Source organism: Triturus cristatus, chromosome 3_1 (assembly GCF_964204655.1).
Source record: "Triturus cristatus chromosome 3_1, aTriCri1.1, whole genome shotgun sequence".
In the NCBI taxonomy this organism is placed as follows: domain Eukaryota; kingdom Metazoa; phylum Chordata; class Amphibia; order Caudata; family Salamandridae; genus Triturus; species Triturus cristatus.
This window is the reverse complement of record NC_140583.1, coordinates 98,596,570-98,622,568: the sequence shown is the minus strand read 5'-3', so window position 1 is coordinate 98,622,568 and position 25,999 is coordinate 98,596,570.

Sequence of the window (25,999 nt, the reverse complement as noted above, 5' to 3'; positions counted from 1 at the left end):
TCGTACTTGACAAACCCCAAAGACCCACCTCCCTTGCGTTATAAAAAAATCCTAATGAATAAATATTAAAAAAACTCCTTATGGCTAAGGCCAAAAGCCATCCAATAGAGAGCTTCCAATTTATTAATTTCAGCTTTAAACCAGGTTGCAAAATAGTGTACCCCAAATATATCTGGCAGGTTCTTGGTGTTTATTGTGGGAGTTTAATAATTCAATCTGCCAATCCCTAGTAGTTTACAGACTGAAGTACAGACTTTATAGCTCCCAATGAGGGTCTTCAACCTTACTCTTTTGAAATATCCCAATTCTGATTGCCGCCACAAGCAGCCGCAAGCTTCTGGACCGATCAAGAGCTCAAACTGAGAAAGAAGTTCCGTCGTTAGAACTTGGCAGTGATCCTGCAGCAGTACAGGACAAAGCTGCATAATAGTGGCCCAACAGTATAGCTTTAGATTTAGTAGGGACCATCCACCTCTCTCCATGGGGAGTGATAAGTACTTTAAAGATCTTCTAGGCTGAGAGTAGGCACATAAAACTGCATAAAAAGATGATCAAATTTCTTTAACATTCAGTTTGCAAATTCAAGAGGGATAGCACCAAAGAAATATAACATTTTCGGGAAAAAAACATCTTTAGAACATTGCACCTGGCCACTAAAGAGAGGTGTTGATTGTTTAGCCAATGCAATGACCTCATTATCTCTGAGGCTAAAGGGGCTACATTTTCTTCCACAATCATATCGTTGTTGGACAAAATATTCACCCACAGATATCTCACATTGCTAACCACCCTATGGTCGGCCCAATCAATTTTCTCGTTCACAATAATCAAGAGTTTTTTCTTTGTTTAAAGCATAGCCCGAGACCTCTCTGAAGCTTTCAGCCTCCGGTTCAATTGCTTTGATTGCCCTTGCAGGATCAGGGGTAACAAGCGCTAAATCATCGGCATAAGCCATAATTTTAGTGTCAAATCTGTGCCCATGTATTGGAGGGATCCTAGAGTTTATTTATAGTTTTTGATAAATGGGTCAAAATACATTGGGAAAAGCAGAGGGGAGCAGGACAGCCTTGGCGGGTCCCTCGTGTTATTACAATTGCTCTGTCTGTGCCCCATTTATCAAGATTCTGGCCACGGGGTTTATGTATATTGCCTTAACAGCCTGAATAAAACCGGGCCCTATCCCCATTCTCTGCAGGATGGTCCACAGAAAAAGCCAAAGGCCTTTTCGTCATCCAGCAAATTTAGCGCCATCGGCTCACCTGTAACCTGAGTTGCATCGAACAATGTGATAGATCTCCTTATATGATAAGTAGTGTTTTTTTTAGGAATAAATCCATGCTGCCATCTAGATATACTAGTCTATGAATTACTACCGATAGGCAGGAGGCTGATATTTTAGAATATGTTTTGGAGTCTCTGTTAATTGAGGTTATTGGGCGATAAGAGCCCATTTCCTGGAGAGGTTTGTCTTTTTTGGGGAAAATGATGATTTTTGCTAACGACCATGACGGAGGAGGGGACGAGCTATTAAAGATTTGTTCAGACATGGTTTTAAATGTCTCTTTGATTTGATCAATGAAGCCTTCATAAAATTTGACCGGAATAAGGTCAGAACCTGCCACCTTCCCATCAGGTAGACTAGTTAATGCAGTAGCAATCTCCCCCCAAGATGGGGAGCCTTCTAAAAATTCACGATTCCCCGGGATCAGTCTGTATATCAAAATTGGATCTCAGTTATCGATGGCGCTTTGTCTAGTCGATACTTCACCTGCCCCTTTCTTGGTATATAGAGCTTTGTAGAACTGAAGCAAAACGGTTCTGATACTCAGATACTGCTCATATACTAACCCAGCCACTGGGTCTCTGATTGAACGTATCCCATTGTTAGTGATTTGTTGTCTGGTTCTCAGAGCTAACTGATGGCCATTTCGCTCACTAAAATCGTGTACCTTTTCCCTAGAGGCGGCCTACTTGGAAGCTGCTTTCTCAGCTAAGATTTCACCAATTGCTGTCCTGGCCGTCGCAACCTCTAAATGTGCCAAGTCTATTTCCTTCCTTTGTTGTACTGCCCCAATCAGTTTTTCTTCAGAGATTGCTAATTTCTTTTGGAGCTCTTGAAGCAAATGTTTGTCCTCTTTATTCTTCCTTAATGAAAACTGGAGTATTTTCCCCTGTATACGTGCCATTAAGGTGCCCCAGACCACTCATATTTGAGCGGAGCCATTATTTCTTTGCAAAAACCTCTGGGTCCCCCCTTTCATGTAGTCACAATATTCCATATTAAATAACAAGGCTCTCTCAAAGTTCCAGGCAGAAATTTCTTTGCTAAGGTGTATCCCCTTGACCCGTAAAATTAAAGGATTATGATCTGACATAAATCGGGGGGACAAGCTCAATATTGACATCCTGACTCAGTGAGGCAGATACTTAAAAAAATATTCTAATCGGGCATGTGACTGATGTGGGGCAGAATAATAGGTGTATCCAAAATTGAGCGGTCTCAGATGAGACCATACATCAATTAGCCCGTGAACATGAAATAGATTCCTAAGTGCCTGTAAAACTTTGGGTTTTCGACCTGTATAAGACTGTTGGCCATCCATGGCCCTGTCACAGGTTAGATTAATGTCCAGGTCCCCACAAATTATGATGGTGAGAAGCCAGTGTGCCAGTTCCACAATAAGACAATTACCCCAGGGTCGTCTGCAGTGCTACCGTATATTGAGCATAAAGTAAAAGAGGGCTTCGATAAAGGCCTACACTCAGTTAGGACCCATTTCCCATGACGGTCTGCCTTAGTTTGGATAGTTTGGAATAAGCTGCTGTTTCGGGCTAGAATGGCTACCCCTCTAATACGTGTACTCTGTGGAGTCACTCCTTTCAAAGTATATCCCAGCATGTTTTAGAGATACGCCTGTGCTCCTGCAAAGTATGTTTTTTTGAAGGCAGACGAAATTCTCCACTAACAATCACAATCCCTGTTAAACATTCTGACTTTTCTACGAATTATTTAGCCCACATACATTAAGAGTGACAATTCTAAAATACGCTAAGTTTGACATTCTGGATTATCTGAGTTTCCACTGTGATTTTGCAGATAAAAATGCCTTTCCTCTCACCAGGAGAAATAAATCAAAGAAGACAAAAAGAAACTGCATAGCTGCAGCAGTAAAACCACATTTCGACATACACAAGCGCTATTCATTGTGTGGACCCCTCCGTCTAACCCCATTACCTCCAACCCCCTAAATCCCTCCCAAACTCCCGCTCACCATCAGCACCTCCAGAAACGGAGCAATCAGGACTTGCCTGAATGATGGACACCAAAATAGGATGCTGCCACCCAAACCCACTGTGTTATCCAAAGAAGTATATCAGACGTTAGGCCGGGCACGACCAGTCTCAAATTGGTTTGGGGTTTTCTTGCTTTTGCCACCAACCCCGCACTCTGGTCCCACTTCTTTTTTTTCTTTTTTTTTTAAAGATACCACAGGTTAGATTAACCACGTCAACCCAAAGCATCTGAATCAAAAATATGCGAAGAGTGCTGAATTTGCCCAGGTTTTGACTTAATTTCATTAAGATATTCCTGAGCCTTAATTTCCAACGTAAAGCTGCGAGAAGAGCCATTTAAATTAATTGTAAGTTTAGCCGGATTCATTAAATTATCTTGGGCTCCCATCTGTTGAAAAGGGACAAACAGCTGGTGAAGACGCCATCTGCGTTCAACTGTAGCATGAGTGAAATCTGGTTTAACAAAAAAAGACACCCCTTCAAAGATTTTTTTGAGTTCGGACGAGCATGTTCATATACCCATTGTCTTAGTAGAAAGTTGCCAAAATAGACCGAGATGACTCTGGGTTTCTCTCCTTCGTTAGAATGCTGTTTCTTGTTGTGAAAGGAAATGTAGAAAAAATGCGGCAGCAGCCGCCAGCAAACAGTCTAGGCTGTCGCTCCCTTTCTCGGATCTGCAGGAGAAATGCCGCCGTCCACCCAGCACGAGGAGCAGCAGCTTTCTTAGCAGAGGCCAAGCTCCAGGACGCATAGCTAATGGCCGATTCCCTGAGAGGCACGGTGCGGGCGACGAGCAGCGCGATGAACTATTCTGGCGCCATCTTGCCCACAGGGGTACAGATGTTTTGATAGGACATCTTACATGTTATCTGTTACATATTTCACTAAACATTTAGATCCCTCCAGAACTATTGATATGATTTCTCTGTACCTCACCTCCCAAGCCAACCTGTTGATGGATGAAATAGGGATTTTTCCAAGTTGATGCTATATCCCGAGTATGTGCCGAAAATCTGGAAAATTTGTAGTAGCCTGAAAATTGTGTCATTAGTGCGTTACACATAGAAGAGTGTATCATCAGCGTATACACAGATTCTGCCCTCCCAGTCTTCCTCTCCTCCAAGTCCTCAAGCCTGCTGGTCTTCATGGATCCAGAAGACCAGGGATTTCAGAAACAGCACAAATAGCAATGAGGATAGCGACCACACCTGCCTCGTACCCCTCTACAACCCGAAGAAGGCATAATATAGTACCATTTACTTTTACCCTCGCCATTGGTTGAATATAGGGAAGCTTTATCTTCCATCGAAGCAGGGGCCTACGCATACTCTTTCCAATACTAGATTCTGGTATGTGCACTTCAGAATGGTGGAGACTTTTGTGGAGTCTAGGTATAGTACAGCTGTGTGATCTCTCAATCTACTCTGGCAGCCGTAGAGGCGTGTGATGTTCAGAGTAGATTTATTTGTTAAACAGAATTTTATTGGTTCTTAACATTTGTACAAATATATAAAGCCATAATTTCAGTATGATGTTTTCATTGCTTTATGTCAATAACTCTTCCAGTGCCCAACTTTCCATCCCAACTCAACTGTCACATCCTCCTCCTGAGCCGCATCATACATCAGTGCCCCATCAACCACAGCAGGTCCTGGTCAGCAAGACATGTTTTATCCACATTCATAGTCCCACATTGTTAGGTAGCTTATTTTATCAATCTTTGTTAAGAAGTTATAAGCGAAGTCCTTCCTTTAGTTCACATCCCTATACGGTGTTGCCCTGGTTGAAGGAAGTGACCCAATTAGGGCCACTAGGTCACTCTCGACCTCCTCTAGCCTTCCAATAATGTAGAGTCGATGACGCAGTAGAGAATACTAGCAAACTAGTTTATTCACAGATCACACTGCAGTGGAGTCCAATCTGACCAGCCTCCTATGATGGGTGACGAGGAGAATGACTAGCATAAAGTTACATTATGACCCGCCTACAAAGGAAAAACACTGGTAGATGTCATAATACAATGGGGGTACAGAACATAAGTTTTGATTCCTAAGCCAGGCACAAGTTATCCACTATCCGAGGTCGTCTGGCCTATCCTCCTCTCTAGACAGGTGGGAGAAGGCCTCTATGTAACAGAAAAGGCATGCGTTAATGAGCAAGTTTCAACACTGGAGAAATGAAACTTAGCAAGGGCCTTTTCTCATAAATAAGCAAGTAAAAGTTTCGATTATAATACAAAATGGCATCTTCGAGAACTAAAATGATGGCACAGATGTCAACCTAACTTGCATAACATCTACACTTACTAATAATGTATGAATATAGCAAGAACCTATTTCAAGATAGCTACATGAATGCTAACATAATGTCAAGTAAAATATAGGAGTAAAACATTTTAAATTTATCAGACCCTCCATTTAGCATTCTTTAGCTAATAAATGCCTTTATTCATGCTATAAGGAAAGGGTCTTTACAATTCTAAGGACAAGTGGAACATGAAATTCCAGTAACAACAAGTCACAAATGGACATACATACAGACCAACTTATGTTACCACTTTCCATTCCTCAAACATTTTCCAGGATATTTAGAATATGCTGAGTGATATTCCTTATCATATTTGTGATACCGACCACACACTGCCCTCATATTATTGCACACACACCACCATTCTTAGCTAAAATAAAGTCAACTGCATATCTTGTTTGTTCAGAGTATATGCACATACTTTCCAACTGAGTGGTGATGTCCCGTAAGGCTGCCACTGTAGAATTAGATAAAATTTGCAACTTACACCCAAAATACTCTCTAGCTCGTTCGCCCCTGGCCATTGCAGTGCCACTGAATGTAATAATAGGTAGAGGAAAAGATATATCCAAAAGTGATACCATTACCATAATTATTAACTTCCAAACCGGTAACGCCCTCACAAAATTCCTTGGTCAATGTTCTTTTTACCCATCTTATATTTTGTCTGCTATACCTGCAAGGTTCCCCAAGAGTTAGAACCATTTCCAAAGCTACATCCTCAGTACCGTTGTACATATTAGAATACGTCCAGTTTGATAAAAAAAAAAACCTGAACGTGCATAAAGTGCACCCTGATAATCTAATGGAGCATATCTATTATTCCTTCCCTTCATACTGGGATCGTATTTTCTTCCTAAACCCATTACATTTTTGTATGCTACTTCTCTAGAGCAATTGAGATACAAAGAAGCATCAGTACTATTTATTACAGGGCAACACGCAGGATAAATACCTGCATTTTGAGGGACAGTCAGATCATGATCGTGCCAACCCATCAGGTTGATATTTCTTTTAACAAGGTACCGATCAACACAATACATTTTGGGCATGCATCCTGGGTACCCTGTCCCCGTTGGCTTTCTATAGTATAAGCAAGGTCCAGGATATCCCAGGCCGAATTCACCTTTCGCCTCTACGAAATGGGGAGGACGAACATATGTATAATTTACCATTGATCATGGATAAGCGGTCTATAAACTTGTAACAGAATCAGTGGGATAACAAGCTGTATTATTTCCAAAGAATTTCCGGCATGTGTCTAAGAAAACATTGCTATGCGGAGTTCTTTAACTACGATCTGAGGAAACTGTCTGATATAAAACACATGATGAGGGAACTCCTGAACACTCCAATGCCCAGAACAGCCCCCTGACCCCCAGGAAAAACAACAATATCACTACAGTTCAAAACATTTTCTTCCTGAGCAACCATTCAAAACTGATCTGTCCCGGTCGCGGGGAAGCAAAAAACTCTTCATCTTCTACACGGGGACAACCAAAAATATACATGATTAACATGAATCTACAAATGAAATCACCAGAGACAAAGACGTCTTGTAATGGAAACAACGATGGAAAGAACACAAAAATGGAAAAAATATAAAAATGTTGAAAAGATCAGAGCCCGTTACAAGCCTCCCTGGCAGGCTTCTATTGTTCAATCCTCGATGGTGCTATCGAGCACTTCACGGTGGAGCCACATTGTTGCAGCCCATCAGCAAATGTTCACTGTTCTCAGGCTAGGGTGCTCTCCCTTCTTGGAAAATACCCTCAACTTATCCCGTCCTGCATCACAGACAGTGCACCAATCTTCTGATCCCTAGTCTTATGGGGAAAAACAGAAACAAGGGCAATTTTCACTAATCTTATCCACAAAGTCAATCAATGCTACACTCTTTTGGTACACTATCCTTCCATCGAGGATGCAAATTATACCTTTCTACTCCAGGTACTGTCTCATCACGGAGAAGAATCTGAAATTCAGGGGGTGTTGGAGACCGAGACTTAGGCTCCTGTGGATCAGATATAGAAGAAGTCTGGGCAGCGCTAATTTCTGGGGGAACTGCTGCTGTCAAGGCTGCCTCGCTCTCTTCCTCCGTCTGCGCCCAAGTGAGATGGGCATCGGAAAAGGGAACAAAACGTGGAACCTACTCCATTTCGTGGTCCCCTATCCCCCTCTTGAACCCATCGATCATAGGGAAGGGGGAGCAGCACTCACCGGCAGTGAGAGGTATGGATCCAATGCTTCCGGCTTTCCACTCTCACTGCCGTCCTTGTCGTAATAAGGACCAGATATGGTTCTTTCCACCTGGGTTCCAAGCTGTATCATCTCTGGATAATTTTCACAAGGATGTAGTCTCCATGCTGTATGGTATGCCCGGGCCCCTCCGGTGCTGGAGGCAAAGCTTCATGTATCTGTTGATGAATAGAACGCAAACATTTAGTGAGATCATATAAATATCGACTAACAGGATAATCAATTTTTTTTTCGGTCTCAGGACAGCCCTATATTTCTGCGGGACGGCCAAAGACCACCTCGTAAGGCGATAATCCAATTCTAGAATGGGCTGTCATTCTGGTAGACAATAGAGCAAGGGGTAATGCATCTGGCTATTGCAACCCAGTACTTTCCTTAATCTTAGCCAATTTTAGCTTGAGACTACCATTGTACTTCTCAACTAAACCTGCTGACTGGGGGTGATTGGCTGATTGGAATTTTAGCTTGATGTGCAGATCATCGCACAACAATTGGATCACTTTTGCATTAAAGTGACTTCCATTGTCACTCCAAATCAAACGGGGCAACCCGTAGCACGGGAAAAACCCCTTAAGAAGAGCCTTCGCCGTCACCATGGCTGTGTTTTCTTTCGTTGGGTGAGCCTCAATCCATTTGCTAAATGCACAAACCACCAATAACACATATTTCAAATTATTAACTCACTGTAGCTCTATGTAATCCAACTGGAGTACCTCAAAAGGGAAATAAGGGGGTGAAAAATGGCCAGAAGGTGTAGGGATACCCTTCCCAGGATTGAGTTTCAAACAAATCATGCAGTGTTTCACTAAATTAGTAGCAAATTTTGAAATATTGTCATTTTGCCATACAGGATCTAGCAATTTACAAATGCCTTTGTTGCTATTATGAGCCGGACCATGCGCAATGTTAACTACTGGAAGTACATATGCATCCATCTCTGTCGGACTTATCAGTCCAGCATCCTTCGTCATCGAGACGCCCTGTACTCTCATGCCACACTGCCAGCTCCTCAACTGTTGCCTCAGTCTGTATTCCCCTAACACTCTCCAACGAATTCTCAATCCTAGCAACATCTGGTACCCATCTATCAGGTCCTGCCACAAACATTTTCGTTGTTCTCGACCTGGCTGTCTCTTTCGCTACCTGATCTGCAAAGGCATTTCCCCGCCCGCATCATCAGTAATTGCTTTATGAGCACTACATTTCACTATTGCCAGTTGTTTGGGAAGAGTCAAAGCTGTCAAAAGCCTCTCTATCAATGGACCATGTTGTATCTTGGTCCCATGTGAAGTCAAGAATCCTCTCTCTGCCCTGAGGCGTCCAAAAATATGGGCCACTCCGAAGGCATACTGGCTGTCAATATAGATCTTGACAGTCAGCCCTTCACTTAATTCACATGCTCGCAAAAGAGCTATTAGCTCCACAGCTTGCGCTGATTGGTGAGGAACACGTGATGTCTCCAACTACAGTGCACAGCGTAGTAATAGTATACGCCGCTGTAGTGGTGCCATCTGACAATTTGAAACAAGAGACATCGATATATATTTTCCTTGAGGGTCAGATAAGGGAACATCAGTCAGGTCTACCCATACCTTCGTCTCCTTCTCAGTACGAAATAAACAATAATGGACATCTTTGTCCTCTTCTTCCAAAGGGAGGGTTAGTAACGTGGCTGGATTCAATGTGGCACATCTTATGATAGTAATATGAGGTGTGAATAATGTTAATTCCTAACCAGTCAGATGAGCACTGGTAATCATCAAATCAAATCAAATCAAATCATGGGATATTTATTAAGCGCACATATCACTACAAAAGTCTCATGGCACTGGTGGATAACTCTGAGATTAAATAGATTTGGTGCAGTTAGATGTCAAACAGCCATGTCTTCAACTTCCTACGAAAACAGTTGTGATCAATTATAGCGCGTAGATGAAGGGGCAGTTTGTTCCAGAACGTAGGGGCAAGGAAGGAGAAAGATCTGCCTCCATTTGTGGTGGTGCGAATTCTAGGAGATGCGAGGAGTGCTCAGTTACTGGATCTCAAAGTTCTGCCAGGTAGATACCAGCTTAACTTTTTGGCCCAAAAGCCCGGACCTTTTACGTACATATTCTTATGCGTTAAGCAAAGAATCTTAAAACATATTTGTTTCCTTACAGGCAGCCAGTGTAGGAGTTTCAGATTGGGTACCGATGGAGATCTTGGTGGGAGATTGAGTACCAACCTTGCTGCGGTGTTCTTTAGAACCTGCATCCTTGAAAGAAAGTTTTCATTAGTGGCTGCCAGCAAGGCATTCCCATAGTCCATATGGCTAATAATGAGTCCCTGGACTAGGGGTTTTCTCACCTCACTGTCTTATTAATGTGGTCTTTCATTGACAATTTATTGTCCATTTGAAAAACAAGATTACTCACCATTGGTGTTGGAGTAGGACAGGGGCCAAGGCTTGAGGGCCACCAGTCATGTGACCAGTGCTCATGAGCCCTGCCAAAAAGCATTATCTCAGTTTTTCCTCCATTTAGCTGCAGATGGTTGGTGCACATCCAATTATCAATGTGAGACATACAGTTCTTGAATCTGAACTTAGTTTCCATTGGATCTAGACCCAGAGTGAACAGAATCTGAGTGTCGTCAGCATACGACACAACATCAAAGCCATAGGATCTAACCACTTTGGCCAGTGGGGTCATGTAAAAGTTAGTGTCGGGCTCAAAATAGAGCCCTGTGGTACTCCCATCCTGACTGATCTACTACACTAGATGGTATCTCCTAACTGTACTATCGTAGTACGATCGGTAAGATAGTTTTTGAGCCACTATAAAGCCTTTCACCAGACACCAATCTCACAAAACCGATGTTCAAGAATGCTGTGGGAGATGGTGTCATACGCTGCTGATAGATCTAGCAGGACGAGGATAGATGACTGCCCCCTGTCCAATGCCCCTCTGATGTTGTCCGTTACTTCCAGCAGAGCTATTTCAGTACTATGGGCTGCCCTAAAACCCGAATGTGAGGTGTCTAGCAGTCCCTGGCTCCTAAGGTGGTCACCGAGTTGTTTGTTGACCAGTGACTCGAGCATCTTACCGAAGTGAGGGAGCAGCGATATTGTGGGATAATTTGAAAGAAGTTTAGAGTCTGCGGTAGAATTTTTTAATATGGGCCTGACTCTGGCAGTTTTCCATATTTTAGGAACTTCTGATTTTGACAATGACTTGTTAAATAAGTCGGTGAGGCTGTCTAGCAAAGCTGGAGCTATGATTGGAAGGATTCTTGGTGGCAAAGGATCTGTAGGAGAACCTGATTTTACTTTTATGGTAGCTTTGGTCACTTCTTCAAAACTGCACTGGGTAAATTCTTCCATGATGTGAGGGGGATCAGAGGCAGCTAAGGAAAGATTCCCCGAAACATTGCTAATATTTTGTTGGGGAAAGGAATTATGAATTGCTTTGATCTTATCATTGAAAAATTTGGAGAGGGAATCTATCCAGTCCTGAGAGATAGAGGATTGCGTCTGAACAGGTGGAGTAGAGAATTATTTTAAGATTTGATAAAGCTCTTTGTTTGAGTTTGCTGCCTTCTCAATACGATTTAGGAGAAATAATTTTTTTGTCTATCTTATGTTTTCCATATACTTGTGGTGAACATCTTTATATGATTCCAGGTCTATAGGGTCTTTAGTTTTTCTCAATTTTCGCTCCGCAGTCCTACAAGAGAGCTTTGCTGACTTTAATTGTTCCGTGAACCAAGGAGCGGCTCAAGCTTTGACTGTAACTCTAGTGAGAGGGGCAATTTTGTCCAGTTCATTAGTTATTGTTCTTTCTAGGGAAATTGCTCTTTGATCAATATTGTCATTTAGACTGGGTTGAGTTGAACTGAAGTAGGTAGTAAAAAGAGGTAAGGTGACTTTACACCAAGGTGCTGCGTCTTTGTTTGTTCAAAAGTACATCCACAGCATGCAGTACCATTACTGTGAGATCGTGATTAAGAACGAGCCCTGCCGATTGTCGAATAGAGAATGCAGAAGCCACCACAACGCAGATCTTAAACAACTCAGAGGGCTCTGGCGACAGGGTCAAGAGTGGTAGAAAAATACGCACACGGCCTCTGCTTACCTCCAAAGGCTTGTGTTAAGACCGAAAGCACACACCCAGCCATTTTGTGTATGTACAGCACGAAAGGCTTCTTATAATCAGGCGTACCTAGCACAGGTGCAGAGCAAAGCGAAACTTTTATTGTTCAAAAGCATGCTGACATTCATGCATCCTAGGCAAAGGTTCTTGCACTTCTTTAGCTGTTAAGCAAAGCAGAGGCTGTATTAATAAAGAAGAAGCGGGTATCCAATTCTGACAATACAAGGTGATGCCTATGAAAGCACACACATCCCTCTGAGTCTCAGGGACAGGCATCTTAACAATGGCATGAACTCATACAGGTGTTAGCCTCTGACCCTCCTTCGACAGCAGGTGACCTAAATAGTTTTTTTTTTCCGTCCGACGGGGACAAGGCAGACGAAGAAGATAGACTCAGATCCACTGAGAAGAAGATAAGAACCCAGGAGCATACACACGAAGCAAGACCAAAGAACAACAAGCAGGACCCATCTCCAGCCAAACCTAATAACCAACTTCTCTTATGTTCTCACACAGACAGAAGAAGATATTATCAACAAAGGTCTAGGTTTTGTGACTACAGCACGACTTGACAAATTCAAATTACACTGCAAGAGTTTTTTTGCAAATTAAAACTCAAGGCATTCTTCCAAAACCATCCTAATGAGACACTAAATGATAAGCAGGGCGACACCAACTTCAAGCTCAAATCTACATTTATCCCTCCGCCGAATGTCATACCAGTGGAAATAACCGCATTTGAACAACCGCATTTGAACAAGCGGTGTTCAACGAGATAGAAGCTACTCATGAGGAACAAATTTAAGGACACCAGTGGAAAAGAATTTGAAGCCGTACAGACCCTGAAAGCCAATGAAAAAATCATCTTAAAACCAGTTGACAAAGGTATGGGCATAGTACTACAAGACAAAGATGCTTACCAAGAAGAGTGCCGACGTCCACAGAGTGATACCAAAAATTACAAACCGCTGGAACAAGATCCAAGTGGCAGTTTGAAAAATAGAATCTGGAATATGGTGGAAGATGCGGAAAAGTAAGGCCAATTTAGCAACCAAGAAGCCCAATTTCTAGCCGATAGCACAGGCAATATCCCATACTTCTACACAATTCCAAAGATTCATAAAAACAGAATTCCACCACCTGGCCGCCCCATTGTGTCAGGCATAGGTTCATTGTTAGAACCTCTCTCGTGGTTTTGTGACTTTTTCCTCCAACCAATCGTGCAGACAACATCTACCTACCTGAAGTACACTAAGGACCTACTGGGACAAATTAAAACCCTCTCCTTCAATCCTGCAACATCATATCTGGTCAGTTTGGATATAGAGTTTATACATCAGTCTACCCAAGATAAGACATTGAAAGTCCTGGAAATATCACTAAACTCTATAAGTTGGGACTACAACACCCCGAAGTCTTTTGTGTTGAAATGCGCAGAACATGCGCTCAAACACAACTTCTTTGAGTTTGAATGAAACCTTTTCTTACAGACATACAGTACGTCGATAGGCAACACCATTGCCCCCTAGTGTGGCCGGGCTATATGTCTTCAATTTTGAAAAAACATACCTTTTTAATCCCAATACACCATTCTCTTCAAACATGATCATTTTTAAAAGGTACATTGATGATATCTTTCTCATTTGGGAAAGGCACAGAAGACTCGCTACAGACTTTTCTCACATGGCTCAATGGTTGTGATTAACCCTGGGCAAAGCACTATGCTATGCTCACGTAGTTTGCAAAGTTTGTGCTACTTCGCACTACGCTATTGCACGTAGCACAGTGCAAACAAGCTTAGCGTAGTTCAGCGGTCATTTTTTGCTTGCTCGCGGTCCTCAACGTCAAGTTGGCGACCATGAGCAAGCAAAATGACATTCCAGTGAGACTTTTTCTTCGTTCGCGATCAGCAACATCAAGTTGCCGATCGTGGAAAATAAACCACCCGACGAGATTCTCAATGCGGGGAGGTCAGGTTTCTCATTGCGAGTGGTCGCGTATCCTCGCGACCGTTCGCGATGAGTAACTACCAATCCGCGTTGAGAAAGCTGCCGCTCGAGTAAAAATCTACTCGAGCGAGGGTTAGTTGTGATCCCAACCTGATGTTCACTCACAGTAGGAACAAAAAAAGCATCATTTTCCTTGACCTGGACATAACGGCCACGAGTGGTAAGCTTGAGACAAAAACTCATTTTAAGGAGACAGCAAAAACTCTCTCCTCCATTCCACCCCATTCCATCCCAGAACTTTGAGAGAGAATGTGGGTGAAAGGTATGAAACCTAGACCTTCAGTCCAGGCCAGCACTCTCTCCAGCAGCTCCACCTTACCGCCGCAGCCTCGAGTTCTCCGCTGCGCAGGGTTCGCGCCTGCTGGCCGCCAGTCTCTAGGTGATTCAACTGCTTTCCGCATTCAGCCAGACTTAACTTTTACAGTGTTATAATTTATTGTGCTTGTTTCTGGATTGTTTTTCCTCCGCCCGGTTCCTGCCGCTGCTGCCCCTGTTGCCCCTCCCACCCCGTCACAGCCCCGGCTCCTGCCTCCCTACCTCGGGTACCGCCACCCTCCCTACTTAATGGCGACCGCTGCGATGGGAGCGTGTGTGAAACCTAGACCTTTGGTCCAGGCCAGCACTCTCCCCACAGCTCTGCCTCACCGCCGCAGCCTCAATTCCTCCACTGTGCAGGGTTCGTGCCTGCAGCCTGCCAGTCTCTAGGTGATTCAACTGCTTTCCGCATTCAGCCAGACTCTTAACTTTTACAGTGTTATAATTTATTGTGCTTGTTTCTTGATTGTTTTTCCTCCGCCCGGTTCACGCCGCTGCTCCCCCTGCGGCCCCTCCCACCCAATCACAGCCGCTACTCTCTCCTCCCTACCCCGGGTCCCGCCACCTCCCCTACTTAATGGCGACCAATGCGCGGTCGCGCCGCTGGCGCGCCGAAGGCAAGCCCGTCTGAGCCCGTCAGCTTCCTGGAAGTGGCCAGCTCCAGGAACTCTGGATCCACGACCTCCCACCACACCAACAATGCCGCCCTCCTCACGCTCAACCCCGGAAGACTCAGAGACTGCCAACTGGCATCTCCATCCTCGACCCACGGCCAGTTCTTCTGCCACCACTGCCGCCAGACAGTTTCCTCCACCCGACTCCTGGAACCACAATCACCGCTGCCAACGACGTGCTAAGGTGCATCCTCCTCAACGTGTGCTCCGTCCACAAACACGCCATGGAAATCTGGAACCTACTCGACTCTTTCTCGTCCGACATAGCCTTCTTCACAGAGACCTGGACCAATGCCGCATCCGCTCCTGACATCAACATTGTCCACAAGAACACCCTCCGACTCACCACCTCCAGCGAAACCTTCGCCGCCGCTGAACACCTGCATTTCCAGATTCAGACCAGCCCCAACACCACACTCCAAGGAACCCTCATCTACAGTCCCCCCAGCCCCCAGACACCCTTCGCCACCACCATCACCGACTTCATCGCACCCCACTCCATTGCATTAATAACCTACATACTCATCGGAGACCTCAACTTCCACCTACACAACCCCAGCGAACCCAACTCCAACACCCTCCGCGACAACCTCGCCAACCTCGGACTCAACCAACTCATCACCATGCCCACACACAGAGCTGGACACAATCTTGATCCCATCTTCGCCGCAGTCAACAGTGTCCGCTTCAGCCACACAATGCAAACTCCATGGACCGACCACCACTGTGTTCACTTCACCGTCGACACACCCTAGGCACCAAACCCTCCCCCCCACCTACCTCGAAGGAACTGGAGCAAGGTCACTGACGAGCAACTGAGGTCCACCCTCGCCCGAGTAAATTCGCCTGGACACCCGACGCAAATGCCGCAGCTTAAGAACTTCACACCTGGATCTCCAACTATGAGGACAAACTCACCCGCTACAGAACCCCGGCGAACAACGTCCCAGGAAAGCCGCCTAGTTCACCACAGATCTCCAAGAAGCAAGATGCACCTGCAGACGCCTGGAGAAGACCTGGAGGAACACCAAGACAACCGAAAACTACTCCACCTACAAGAACGCCATGACTAACTACCACAACAAAATCAGAACAACCAAAAGGAACTTCATCCACAGAAAAATCCTCACCAATGCCACCAACTCCAAGGAACTCTTCACCATGATCCAGGAATTCACCAACCCATGCAGCGAAGCCACAGACATCACCCCATCCCAAGACCTCTACGACAAACTTGGGAGCTACTTCCACCTCAAGATCAAAAAACTTCACAACAACTTTGTCGGCCACATGCAACACACTGCTGCCAGCCGCCAGTCCCCCAGAGACAACAGCCAGCCCACCATCACCTACTGGACTCTAATCACAACCAAGGACACCACCACGACCATGAAAAGCATCCACTCGGGAGCCCCCACCGACCCCTGTCCCCCTCACATCTACCACAGAGCCGCTGACACCATTGCACCTACAATACAACAGACCATCAACACCACCTTCACAACAGGCACCTTCAAAGACAGCTGGAAGTGTGCAGAAGTCAGGCCCCTGCTCAAGAAGCCCACGGCTGACCCCACCGACCTCAAGAACTACCGGTCCATCTTGGTCCTCCCCTATGCAGTCAAAGCAGCAGAGAAAGCTTTCAACAGGGAACAGGCACAGTTCATCGAAGAAAACGTTGTCCTCGACCCATCCCAATCCAGATTCCGGAGCAACCACAGGACCGAAACCGCCCTTCTCGCTGCCGCAGATGACATCCGCACCCTCCTGACCAAGGCCACTCAGCAAACCCTCATCCTCCTCGACCTGTCCGCAGCTTTTGACACTGTCTCTCTCCGCACTCTAGTAGCCAGACTACATGAAGCCAGCATACAAAGGACTGCCCTGGACTGGATCTGATCGATCCTTACCATACGAAGCCAAAGGATCAGAATACCACCCTTCCACTCTGCCCCCACGGAGATCACCTGCAGAGTCCCCTAGTGGTCATCGCTGAGCCCGACCCTCTTCAACATCTACATGGCCCCCCTCGCAGCCATCGTCCAACAACACGGCCTTAACAACTCACCCAGCTCATCTTCTCCCTGACCAGAGACCCCACCACCGCAAAACTGAACTTTCAAAAAGGAATGCAAGACATCACACTCTGGATGACCAACAGCTGCCTAAAACTCAACGCCAAGAAAACAGAAGTCCTCGACCTCGGAACCACCCCCTCAGCATCGGACGACACCTGGTGGCCTACCACCCTTGGGAGCCCTCCTACCCCCTCAGACCCTGCCAAAAACCTTGGCATTATACTTGACTCATTGCTCACCATGAACAGACAAGTCAACACCGTCACCTCCAGCTGCTTCAACACGCTCGCATCCTCCACAAGACCTTCAAGTGGATCCCCCTGAGTCAAGGAAGACAGCCACCCATGCACTCATCACCTGCAGACTGGACTATGGAAATGCACCCTACGCCGGCATCAACAAGTCCCTTCCCCCCAAACTTCAGACCATACAGAACACCACAGCCAGACTCGTCCTCAACATACCCTGTAACAAACACATCAGCTAACACCTACGGACACTCCACTGGCTCCCTGTGGAGAAAAGAATCCCCTTCAAGATCCTCATCCACGCCTACAAATGCCAACACAACAACCGATCCAAATACCTCAACGACAGAATAAACTTCCATGTACCCAAAAGGAACCTCCGGTCTGCCAGTCTCGCAGTGGCCGAAACCCCTCGCATCCACAGAGCCAGAGCAGGCAGAAGATTGTTCTCCCACATCGCAGTCAGAACCTGGAACTAGCTACCAGCATAAATCCGACTCACCCCCAACCTGAACACCTTCAGGAAGACCCTCAAGACCTGGCTCTACGGCTGAACGCATCTGCACACCCCCCACCCCCTCAGTGCCTTCAGACCCTTATGGGTGAGTCGCGCGCTTACAATTCCCTGATTGATTGATTGAACCATATGGACAATATCTGCGATTATGTAGAAACTGCACTGGTCTGCAAGATTTCAAAGACCAAGCACAGTCACTAATGCTGAAACTAAAGGAACAAGGATACCCCAAAAGGATCATCAACACGGCAAAAAAGCAAGCACGCAATCAAAATAGAGACGACCTGCTGTAACAAAAACGGACATCGACAATCCCTTTGACTTGTGTTACCACCTATAACCTGGTCTCCAATCAAATATCACGGATTGTAAAAAACATTGGAAGATACTGAACACCAGCAAAATTAATTGGGACAAGCCCCTACTTTCTTACAATAGAGGCAAAAGTCTAAAGGACAGCCTAGTGTCCACACGCCCACAGCAACACATCAGGCAACTTAACACTGTGTTAAATGCATGGGGGCTTCCTAAAGTGAAAGGTCATTTCCCATGTGGAAATTGTAGGGTCTGCCATTTGACCAAACCCACAAAGAGTTTGAATTTGGAACCAGGAAAAATCTGGCACGTACAGAAACATACAAATTGTAATCTGATGAACGCAATTTACCTGATCACATGCCCATGTAGGCTGAAATACATTGGCATGGCGAGCCAAACAATAAAAACACGGATTTGGGAACACCAGAGTAACGTTTGATGTAAACGCAACACTACACGGATGACCAACCACTTTCTCAAAGTCAGACATACCCCCAATGACTTGGATTGAGTATTAATAGAACAACTTGACCCCAACACTACCAATATCCAAAGTCATCTTCTTGAGAAAGAACTATTGATTTATCGTTTATCTACCCATATACATGGGCTTAACAATAATATTCCATGGAATGGCCTTAATAAATACCCATGATCCCATTCCTGACATTGTGTACAAACAATCTGAAACACAGAAAAACAACCACACAAATACAAATTCTGTGTAATACATCATCAGCAAGCCTATGCGGGGAAGACCCGTCCAAAACACAGCTACTCTTGTTTCCCTGTTTTCCTTTTTATATCAATGGTCAGATCACTGCACTCTAAGTAATCTTGTAATTCCTTATTAATACATTTATTTACGAACCAGTTATCACACAATACCACAACTATACAAGTCGCAGCCGGTGGCGTTCCCCGCATTCTTTGTGAATGACACTTATTACTGTCCAACACCATGTCCATTTGCTCAGTCGCTCATGTTATGATAACAGATAACTTAATGTTTACTATCCCACGTCAGACGCATACTCTGGTATGCGCAGACACAACCATCATTCTATTCAGGACACACACTAGCCTTTTTTGCAAACATTCTGGAAGTGTGTTGCATGTATATTGTATGAGTGTTGTACACGTGATTGAACGACTCAATAGGTGCTCCTAGCAACCGCATTTCTAGGCAGTGCATATATAAGAAAATGACACCAACCACGTTTTTTACTATATCTGTTGTTTGTCCTTTTCACTGTTCCTGCTTTGTCTTACAGGTTTTATCCTACCAGTAATTAGGCGTTGTAGCACAGCTGGGTAGCATTCGGCTACCCAGTTGGGAACATTATGACGAAGCATGCCACCAACCAGGTTGGTGGGTGAGGGTTCTTTTTACAAACCTAAGTGGTGCCTGGCACAATAAATGTAGCAGAGTCGTCTCTAGTGGGTTTGTCCACGTTGTTCATCAAATAAGTACCCAGGGATAAGGACGTTCCCAGTATTTGGTCATTACTCTCTCTTTTGTTTTCTACATAAACGACCTAAATAGGTTACCTGCTGTTGACAATATTGGAATTTTGAAAGGGACACTTTATGTCCTGTATTTGCCAAATGCATTAATAATTGTACCCTGGCCTCCCGACAACCCTCTTCGTATCAGAGACTATCAGAATATCATCCACATACTGAAATAATACGTTACCTGAGGGAAGACCGAGAGTCCAATTGACTTTTCAAAGCTTGGCTATAAATACTGGGACTTTCTGTATAACCCTGAGGAGCTCGACAGAATTGGAAGCTTCTACCAGCCAGAGCGAATCCAAACAGATACCTACTGTCTGGATGGATAGGAATAGTAAAGAAAGCATTTTTGAAATCATTCACAGAAAATAATTTAGCTGTGGAAGGAATCATTGTTAAAAGGACAATAATATCAGGGACTACCGGAAACGGAGGGACAACTATCTTATTAATTTCTCGCAAATTAATCACAAAACGATAGACATCAGGATGTGCATCAGGGGAATCCACAGTTTCCTTTTTAGGAATAGGAAGAATAGGGCTGTTGCACGCATTCGCTACCGTCTCCCCAACCACCCCCGATTTAATCAAGTCCTGTATAATCTGCATCAAAGCCAGTTCCCCAGCCTGTGATATTTTGTATTGGGAAATATGAGGGAGCACAGTATTATCTTTTACCTAGGTGGTATCTGCAACAACCCTACATCCGTATCCCCTGTGGCCCACAATGAGAACGGCACATCTTTAAATTCGACAGGAAGCGGTGCATCTTTCTCCAAAAACTGTTTTACACTAACCACATTAGGTCCAAGAGTCATATAAACACCATCCAGGGAACAATAAATGGTGGAATGTAACTTCTTTAACAAATCCAATCCTGATAAATTCTACCCACAGTTTGGCGTAAACAAAAATAGGGAGTCCACAGTAAAAGGACCAACAGTCAAAGCAAGAGGTCGGGAAATGGGGCACACAACCGGTACGCCTGAAAAACCTACTGAGATATTATTTGGCCAGACAGGGTTGCCCCGGGGACCAGCGAATGAGAAACCGAGCTATTCATTGCACCTGTATCCACCCAAAACTTCTGTGCCGAACTATTCAAATCTGCCGTGACATAAGGACCACGCTGATTACAGGAATTTGGACTGGTCCCTCACCCTGTCCCTTGCTGTCCTAGCAATAGGACATCCCTGCGGCCTCATCCATATCATAATCATCATGATAGTACTGCATTCCCCAGGGTTCAATGAAATGATTCTGATTTGAACAGCCACCTGAGGATGCACCAGCTTGATCCTCATCCCGAAAAACATCCCCACGGCCCCTTCCACCTGAACCCTGTCCCCTGGGCACTGCAAGTTTCTGTAACAGATCTGAACACTAGCTTTGCCAATGTCCCTCCTTTTTACACTACGCTCACTGATTCAGCCCCAGGGGCCCACCACCCCTACCAGCACCCCGTGACCTTTGAGCTGGACCAGTGCCTTGGGCCCCTTCCAGGCCCCCTTGCAACCTGCTGTAACAACACCCTTGTCTTCAAATCCTTACTCTTCTTCTCTACCTTGTCCTTTTCCTCATTTTCTTGATGCTCATAATACTGAGCCATACTCAATATCACTGAAAGGGAGGAAGTAGTCTGAGTACTCTCAGAAGCTTGCATCCGAGCTGCAATTTCAGGAAGCAAATTTGTGTAACAAACCTATTCAAAAACAAACAAACACCGCCTTCGACTGACAAATCCTGCCCACTAAAATACAGGAACACCCCTTCAAAACAAGTGAAAAAATCAGACACACTCTCCTGTTTCTTCTGATGACATGCCGTCAACTTGTCCCAATCGACACGTCTAGGTTGGATAAGAGAAGGCATATAGGTAATAATGCAGCTTGGCAAAGCCAAAATTTCAGCTTTAGGGTTTTCACCAGCCTTTCTCTTCTTATCCCATGCCCTAATCTCATTCCAAGTGCCACCCAGCTCCGCTACATGATCCTGCGTATGCACCTGCCGCCAAATGTCCACTGGCACCAAAAGCCCTAAAAACATCTCAATGTCTGCTAAAGTCATAACTGACAAGGAGGTGGCCCCTGGTATTTCTTTATAATATGCGGTTGGATTTTTTCTACGGTCCAGTAACTGACTCTTAAGAGCAAGTATCTCACTTCTCTTCCATGGGGTATAGACCCACTGTTCCTGAAAATGAGCCTCACCCGCTGCTAAACAACATCTTCTCTCTGATTTCGCTGCTCTGGGATCTTGGGGTAAAAAACAGGATGCACCTCTCTCATTGGAAATTGGTACACAGTAGTTGGAGTTTGGTGATATAATCTTTTCAAATAACCAACAAGTATCCCAACATTATTGAAAACTTCTTCAGGGGCCATATCAGCTGAATATACACGATCTCGAATGTCATAAATAATTTGAGGAGCTGTACCACCAACATATTGTTTCCACAAACCAATCAATGTAGCCGATATATATGCTGAAGGGCATGCTGCTCACAAACAGCTCGAAATCTTTCATCACACTCCATACATCCTCCACAGTATAAATCGGACTCTGAGCCCATTGCGCTGCCTGATTTGCCACCATCCTTTCCTCCTCCTCACCCACATTAGATCTAGTCAATACTTGCTTTGTCCCCCAATTGCCTGTGTCCGATCCAGATTCCAGTGTCCCAACACTACACAACACTGGAGATGAAATACTCGGGAAAGACACAAGAGACAGAGACATAGGTGAAAACGTTAACAATGGCTGAGTTGTAGGTGTAAGAGAAGGGAAAGAAACATAAACAGGAACAGCAGACACTGCGGGGGTGCCTGCAGTCACCACACTCGCAGCTTGTGAAACTGGAGAGGAGGCAGGCAGGGCTGGAGCAGAAGCAGTTGAGTCTGTTGAAGGACCAGAAGAAGGCAGGGAAGCAACAGGGGACTGAGATGACGGAAAACCAGGATATATTTTCTGCAGTGCGTAGGAAGGTGAGGGGCAAGATTCCAGCAGATCCTCTACAAAGGGATCTTCTTCCTCTTGAACCACATAGGACTTGTTACATTGCAACTGAAACTTCCTATCTGCACATTCAAGATCTCTGTCATGAGCTACAGCTTTCTGAACCACTGTCTGCATTGCTTTCTTCCTAGACTCCTCCTCAGCCCGTATACGCCACTGCTTGGCTTCCTTCTGCCATACTTGCAAAGTATCAAACATCGACTGCCTACTTCTTCTAGCGAATAATTTGTCCTGTAAATAATTCAATTTGTGTTCATCAAAGGTACCATCCAATGGCCACTGAAGCTCAGTATTGTCCCTCGTATACTTGTGCCATAACGTACGAAACATAATAGGGCCAATACCATGCTTTACAGACATCTCAAAACTCAGAGTGCCTACCGGAGGTGCAGGCTGCCTTTCCTCCAGCCGATGCTCAGCAGAACAGCAGCAGCATCCCAGGCACCACACTTTACTCCAGCAAGGCATCCTAGCATCAGACACATTCACTATTCACTCAAGCAACACACACACACACACACGCAATAAAAACGCACACAAACAAAAGAGCTCTCAAAAGCAGTCCTCAGACTGCCCAAGATAAGTCAGTCCTCAGAATGCACCAAGAGAAGATAGACTCTAGCCCCAGGCCTTTTCAAGCATAAGCCAAATTCAACAAGTGGCCCGGCAGAACGTTAAAAAATGCTCCGTATCACAAGGGTCCGTAGACCCACCAAGTTAATCAAGACGGCGCCGCTTTTTACCAAATATCAAGATGACCTCACCTGGTGCACACAGGTCAAACAAGATTATTCTCCACTGCCGACTCATCAGACCAAACGGTCAGATCCAAGGGTTTCACCTTTTCAGGGCCCTAGACGAGGAGCCGCCGGATCAGACAGGCGGGGCAGTAGCGAGAACCAGGCTCTATCATATGGGGATCCCCGATCCGCCCAACCGACCGGACGCAACCCCGACTCCGCACGACCAGACTACAGGCGGGATGGGTCACCTGGTGGAGTCCCTGTTCGGGCGTCAACTGAAGGAAGTGACCCAATTAGGGCCACCCAGGTCACTCTCGACCTCCTCTAGCCTTCCATTAATGAAGAGTCGCTGACACAGTAGAGAATACAAGCAAACTAGTTTATTCACAGAGTACACTGCAGTGGAGTCCAATCTGACCAGCCTCCTATGATGGCTGATGAGGGGACTGACTCTAACAAGCATAAAGTTACATTATGTATTTTGCGGAGCCACAAAGACCCGCCTACAAAGGAAAAACACTAGTAGATGTCATAATACAATGGGGGTACAAAACATAAGTTTCGATTCTGCAGCCTGGCACAAGTTAGCTACTATCCAAGGTCATCTGGCCTATCCTCCCCTCTAGACAAGTGGGAGAAGGCCTCTATGTAGCAGAAAAGGCATGCGTTATTGAGCAAGTTTCAACTTTGGAGAAAAGAAACTTACCAAGGACCATTTCTCGTAAATGAGCAAGTAGCAGTTTCGATAATAATACAAAATGGCGTCTTTGAGATCTAAAATGGTGGCACAGATGTCAACCTAACTGAACTTACTGATAATGTATGAATATAGCAAGAACCTATTTCAAGATGGCTACATGACTGCTAACATAATGTCAAGTAAAATACGACTAATATAGGAGTAAAACATTTTAGTTCTATCATGGTGATGCCACTGCTGATGAAGGGGTTAGTTCCCTCAAACAGTCCACTCAAAGACTACCACGTTTGTGCTCCTTTGAGGGAGCTATGGCCTCATTTGGCTGCTCAGAACAGTACTCCACTTTCTTATATTGCCCATCTCTTAAGCTGACTGCGCCAGGCCTCTACTCTGGGCACCCCCAGTGACTTCAAATTCCGGGCACTTTCCTGCTTTGCCAGTATTAGAACCAGGTCTAGAAACCTACTTGTATCCTTAGTTTTAGCTATGTGAGAGAACCAGCTTAGCAAGCAAAGACTCAGTGAACAAGGGACCTCCATCAGCGTAACAGACACAACAGTAGTGATAACCTCTACCCAGTATTCTGTAAGGGATGAATAGGACTATGCCATATTATATATCTCTGCCCCCACTGTTCAACATCGGGGCACCCAGCTCCTGCTGCCTGAAGGAACCTGTAATGAAAACAAAAACATTCAAATATACCATATTTGCATTCTACACAGCTCAGCAGTCACTGAGGATAGCATGCGTCCTTTGCTACAGGACACTTGTGAAAGAACCCAGGACTTCCTATGCCTCCTCTACAGCATAGAACATATCAGACTTAGAGTAGTCTAGCTAAAACCACAATATAAAGGGAAACATTCATCTATAGCATATTTGCCATCTACACAGCTGAGCAGTCACTGAGGATAGTGGAATATCCTGGACGAGATCTTGGACAAATTAGGTAATCCTTTTTTCCGGCTTATTGCATAATTATGTTTTTTAGCTGGGAGGACCCTAGCTCGACTATGAAGTCACACGGGTGGGCACCTGGCACGTCCGTGGATGTCGCACTCTATGTGCCCAGATTGTGGGAATCTCGTGCGTGGGCTATCCTAAATTACAAATTAGGAACAGGACTTACAATACAGAATTTTGTCATTACTTTCCTCTCGTTCCGGAACTTTCTGGATCTGCACATTATCTTGCCATGATCAGTCTATCAAATCTGTACACTTATCCCAGTGCACCATCATTTCTTCAGCAATCTTACATTTAGAATCCAGTATGTTCTTATCCTCTTTGCTCATAGCAACAATGCCACCTTCATTAATTGCTACGCGGTGCCACACGTTGCCACTCAGTGCCTGAATTTTCTTAGTCATATCCCAGAGACCGGAAGCTAGGTTTGCTTTTAGGGCCTACGTTGGAGTTGTCACTATATAGGAAGGTTTTCGGACACATAAGAGAGCTTGGACAGGGTGATAATTTTGAACATTGTGCCCCTGCCTGGAATAGTCTGTGCAAGGCCCTCCAGTTCCTTATATCGTTCCAGAGGCGGTCTAAAATGGGGTACATATGTTTTGATAGGATGTCTTCCCTGTTATCTGTTATATATTCCCCTAAATATTTAGATCCCTCCAGAACTATTGATATGATTCCTCTGCACCTCATCTCCCAAACCAACCTGTCTATGGATAGAATAGGGATTTTTCCCAGTTGATGGTATGTCCAGAGTGCATGCTGAAAATTTGTAGGAGCCCAGAAATAGTGTCATTAGGGTGTGACACATACAAGAAGATATCATCAGTGCAGAGAGAAAGTCTCTCCTCCTAGTCTTTCTCCCCTCCCAGTCCCCAAACTTGCCGGTCTATGCGATCCAAGAG